Below are 6,000 nucleotides of genomic sequence, written 5' to 3' on the forward strand. Positions count from 1 at the left end.
ATCATTTCCTCGTCTGGATTCACAGAAGCGCTGGAGTCGACCTCTGATTCCCAGGCTATAGTATGAGTAAACAGCTCTGCAGACTCAACCATCTGTTCTACCTCACACTCAGACGGGCAGCTGGAGATTTGGGAGCTGTGAGGAAGCAAGTGCGATTTGGGTGACACCTTTGAGGACTGGAGTATTTGTGATGTTGAAGTTGATGTGGAGGAGAGCCCACTTAAAGGAGCACTTGATATCCGTTGAAGCACCTGCTGTTTTTGTGCCTCATCTGGAATTTGTAGCGATTGGCGTGGCCGTAAGAAAGGGATCTTATCACATTGTCCGCTAAAAGAAGTAGACATTTTAGTTTGGCTGGAAGATGGTCTTTCTTCTGCACCTACCCCACGGACACAACCTTTTTTCCCCTTCCCAACACGCCTATTCCCCTTTCCACCAGCAGCAGGCCTTTTTCCACTCATTTTGGTGGTTAACTAATTCACAACTCTGGAGTTGTTTGCACAAAAAAACAATGGATGGTAACCGAGCAGAGCTGAGTGGCCAAACTGTGGTATTAGGCCAAAACTATTGGCTGGGTTAGATGCAGAAAAAAATTATTTTTAATTTGCAACCTGATGGAGGTCAGTATAGATGGACTAATAGACCAAGTCCCACACACCGCTAGAAGCCCAAATATTTTTTCAGAGCTAGATGCAGAAACTTTTTTTATTCAATTTGCAACCTGATGGAGGTCAGTATAGATGGACTAATAGACCAAGTCCCACACACTGCTAGAAGCCCAAATATTTTTTCAGAGCTAGATGCAGAAAAAAATTATTTTTAATTTGCAACCTGATGGAGGTCAGTATAGATGGACTAATAGACCAAGTCCCACACACCGCTAGAAGCCCAAATATTTTTTCAGAGCTAGATGCAGAAAAAAATTATTTTTAATTTGCAACCTGATGTAGGTCAGTATAGATGGACTAATAGACCAAGTCCCACACACTGCTAGAAGCCCAAATATTTTTTCAGAGCTAGATGCAGAAAAAAATTATTTTTAATTTGCAACCCGATGGAGGTCAGTATAGATGGACTAATAGACCAAGTCCCACACACCTCTAGAAGCCCAAATATTTTTTCAGAGCTAGATGCAGAAAAAAAATATTTTTAATTTGCAACCTGATGGAGGTCAGTATAGATGGACTAATAGACCAATCCCACACACTGCTAGAAGCCCAAATATTTTTTCAGAGCTAGATGCAGAAAAAAATTATTTTTAAATTGCAACCTGATGGAGGTCAGTATAGATGGACTAATAGACCAAGTCCCACACACTGCTAGAAGCCCAAATATTTTTTCAGAGCTAGATGCAGAAAAAAATTATTTTTAATTTGCAACCTGATGGAGGTCAGTATAGATGGACTAATAGACCAAGTCCCACACACCGCTAGAAGCCCAAATATTTTTTCAGAGCTAGATGCAGAAAAAAATTATTTTTAATTTGCAACCTGATGGAGGTCAGTATAGATGGACTAATAGACCAAGTCCCACACACCGCTAGAAGCCCAAATATTTTTTCAGAGCTAGATGCAGAAAAAAATTATTTTTAATTTGCAACCTGATGTAGGTCAGTATAGATGGACTAATAGACCAAGTCCCACACACTGCTAGAAGCCCAAATATTTTTTCAGAGGTAGATGCAGAAAAAAATTATTTTTAATTTGCAACCTGATGGAGGTCAGTATAGATGGACTAATAGACCAAGTCCCACACACCGCTAGAAGCCCAAATATTTTTTCAGAGCTAGATGCAGAAAAAAATTATATTCAGTTTGCAACCTGATGGAGGTCAGTATAGATGGACTAATAGAATGATGCTATGCCCAAAAGATTTTACTTCACTAGGTGCAGTAAAAAAATTGGTATTCTATACACAGGTGTTATATCTTGCAACACAGATAGGCTACTCCACTGACTAACACACTCTGCAATAGGCCAAAAAGGATTAGCTTTGCTTGATTCAGCCAAATGCTGTGAAAAAAACTTGCACAGCACTGGCACAGACCTGCCTGGCAAAAACTGATAGGAACTCATGTAACCTAGTCCTGAAAAGGACTCCAATTACAATTAGTCTTTACTCCCACAACCTATCTATTTAAGAGCACAGACCTCCCTGATAAAAGTCGTAGGAAATGCTGTAACCTAGTCCTTAAAAGGACTGCAATCACAACTATTCCCTACTCCCAAGCTATCTGTATATTTGTGCGAAAATTGGCTTGAAATTAACAAGGTATAGCACACACAGCAACAGCGGTGCCGTCTAACACGCAGCTGCAGCAGTGAGAAAATGGTGGCGACGGGGAAAATGGCTTGGTCTTATAGGGCAAGGACATGTGACATACACTGCCAATCACACATGCCCTTGCTTGTGTGAAAAAAAGCACTTCGCTCCGTGTGTGCGCTGCTGATAGGCTGACAGATTGCACCTCCCCACTGCAAATGCGGGAAAGAGAAAAAAAAATGGAGATCTTCATTGTTCCTGCAGAGATCCATCCCCTGCCCCTCCCCCCGCCCCGCTGTACACTCAAACTGCGTATTAACATTAATTTTCATCATTACTGAGAAAAAATCCAGTTATGATTTTGGTGCACGAACAGTTATCGAACATAACCTCGAACAGCCGAATTTTTCTCAAATTGTTCGTGTTCGCCGACCGGCTCGAACACCGCCCAAAACAGCTCGAATTTGAGATTGGCGAACAGTTCGAGTAGAACAACGCTCATCTCTAGTCTTGAGCGCTGTCCGACATCGATAGCACCACCTTTGGATCAAGGCAACCTAACATGTCCGCCTGCATCTTCCTCACAGACCGTCAGTTTGCCGGGGACACCCTTATCAACCCCGTCTAAGCACAATAGCCAGCCCTCGGTCCCTCAGATGTGGACAAGTAAAAGACCATTTCCTCCTAGCCATGAGAAAGCTAAGAGGTTGAATTTCACCATCTGCAAGCTCTTGGCTACAGAAATGCTGCCTTTCCGCCTGGTGGACACAGAGGATTTTCGAGACCTTATGTCCGTCGCAGTGCCCCAGTACCAGATGCCCAGTCGGCACTACTTCTCAAAGAAAGGTGTGCCTGCGCTCCACCAGCATGTCGCACACAACATCACCGCTTCTTTGAGAAACTCTGTGTGTGACAGGGTGCATTTCACCACAGACACTTGGACGAGTAGGCATGGACAGGGGCGTTACATGTCGCTGACTGGGCACTGGGTAACTATGGTGACAGCAGGACAAGGGGCTGCTGTCCAAGTCTTGCCGTCCCCACGAGTTGTGCGTCAATCCTGTTTATGTCATTTTTCCTCCACTGCTTCTGCCTCCTCAACCTCCTCTCGGTCTTCCACCTGCACCCAAAGCCTGTCTGGTCATGCCACAAGCTTTCTAACTGCGCAGAAGGGATCCTGCACACCTCCTTACTATGCTGGCATTAGGGCTCAATGTCATCAGGCGGTTTTTACATTGAAATGTCTGGGAAATGTGAGTCACACAGCTGAGGAGTTGTGGTCAGCTCTGGAGAACCAATTTCATGAATGGTTGTCTCCACTGGACCTGAAACCAGGGAAGGCCGTGTGCGACAATGCTGCAAACCTGGGTGCGGCCCTTCGCCGGGGCAATGTCACACACGTGCCTTGTATGGCTCACGTGTTGAACCTGGTTGTCCAGCAATTTTTAGCCCACTATCCCAGACTAGATGGCCTTCTGCAGAGGGCACCGTCGCTGTGTGCTCACTTCCGCCGTTCGCATCCCGCAGCTCAGCGACTTACATCTCTACAGAAGTCGTTGGGCCTGCCACTTCACCGGCTAAAATGCGATGTGCCTACCCGGTGGAATTCAACTCTGCACATGTTGCAGCGACTGTGGCAGCACCGACAAGCCCTGGTGCAATACGTTCTGACGTATAGCCTGGGCCAACGAGATTCAGAGGTGGGGCAAATCACGCTGGAGGAGTGGTCTCAGATCAGGGACCTATGCACCCTTCTGCACAGTTTTGAAATGGCGACGAAGATGTTTAGTGCTGACGATGCCATTATCAGCATGACTATTCCGGTGATTTACATGCTGGAGCACATGTTAAACAGAATTCGGAGTCAGGTGGTGGCACAAGAGGAGGTGGAGGAAGTAGAGGAGGAGGAGTTGTATGCGGAAGGGCTAACATCTGCAAGGTCCAGACGGTCGGCAGCACCAAGGCGGCAGGCATGTGAGGGTGGGGGAGATGATTTTACCAGGGCGCATGGTAGCAGCCAAACTAGTGAGGAAGGTGCAGGAGCCCAGGAAGAAGTGGAGGACGAACTGATGGAAGACTCATCAGATGAGGGAGACCTTGATCACATTTCTGTTGTGCGAGGTTGGGGGGAGAGGACAGAGGAAGGAAGCATGATTGCTACCTCGCCACCAACACAACAGGGACTTGGTGCTCCTGGATGCGCAACACACATGAGTGCCTTCTTGCTGCACTACCTGCAACATGACCCTCGAATTGTGAGAATTAGAAATAATCCTGACTACTGGGTTGCCACACTGTTAGATCCCCGGTACAAAAGTAAATTTGCAGAAATTATTCCTGCCATAGAAAGGGATGCACGCATGCAGGAGTATCAGCAGAGACTGTTGCAGAATCTTACATGTGCTTTTCCACAAAATACCAGTGGTGCACGTAGTGAATCTCACAGTTCCAACTTGCCAACCGTGGGACCGTCAAGTGTTCAGCACTCAAACCGTAACAGAACCACAGTATCTGCTGGTAACATCAATTTTGCGGAATCATTTCACCACTTTTTTAGCCCATCCTTTGCAAGGCCACAGGAGACAAGAAGTCTGACACATAGTCAACGCCTAGAGACGATGGTACAGGAGTATCTCCAAGTAAACATTGAAGCCACGACTGTGTCACTGGACCCTTGCTCTTTTTGGGCTTCCAATCTGGATAAATGGCCGGAGCTAGCCACTTACGCCTTGGAGATCTTGTCATGCCCCGCAGCCAGCGTTCTGTCTGAACGTGTGTTCAGCTCTGCTGGTGGTGTGCTGACAGATAAGCGCACGCGGCTCTCCACTGATAAAGTAGACAGACTCACGTTCATAAAGATGAACAAATCATGGATCCGAAACGACTTTTCTACCCCTGTGTCATCCTGGGGAGAGTAAAAGCTTGATGATTGGTTAAAATCACCCTACCAACCGTTTTAAGCTTTCAAATTACTAATCATGTTTATCTGTATCTTGACTGGAAAATAATTTGGGCTTTGTAGCAGTGTGCAGCACTGATCCTATTAGGCCATCTATAATAAGCTTCACCAGATTTAAAATTAAAAATAATTTTTAGCTGCATCTAGCCCGGAAAATAATTTTGGGGCTCCGAGATGCGCAAGACACATAAGTGCCTTCTTGCTGCACTACCTGCAGCATGACCCTCATATTGTCAGAATTCGAAGTAATCATGACTACTGGGTTGCCACACTCTTAGATCCCCCAAACTTTTCGATGAACCTTTTCATTTTAATAAAGACCAAAAAAATGGTCATTTTTGAAATTATAAGCATTAGCAGGTTGTTAGAAACTGAAATCAAACAGTTTTCAACTCAAAACTTTATTCTAGGTGATGTTACATTTTCACATAGGACCCCTTGTTCGAAAGGAGCTTCTGAACTCTCTCGTCCATTGAATTTGTCAGGTTTTGGATGGTTTCTGCTTCAATTGTTTTGCATGAGGACAGAATACCCTCCCAGAGCTGTTGCTTAGATGTGAACTGCCTCCCGCCATCATAGACACTCCTTTTAATGATGCTCCAAAGGTTCTGAATGGGGTAGAGGTCAGGGGAGCATGGGGGTCACACCATAAGTTTGTCCCCTTTTATGCCCATATCAGCCAGAGATGCAGATGTTTTATGTGCAGCATGAGATGGTGCATTATCATGCAGAAAAATGATCTTGCTGTGAAATACACGGTTCTTCTTCTTGAACCATGG

The sequence above is a fragment of the Phyllobates terribilis genome, unplaced genomic scaffold (genome assembly GCF_046119375.1).
Source record: "Phyllobates terribilis strain yellow unplaced genomic scaffold, ASM4611937v1 Scaffold_12__6_contigs__length_324123572, whole genome shotgun sequence".
In the NCBI taxonomy this organism is placed as follows: Eukaryota; Metazoa; Chordata; class Amphibia; order Anura; family Dendrobatidae; genus Phyllobates; species Phyllobates terribilis.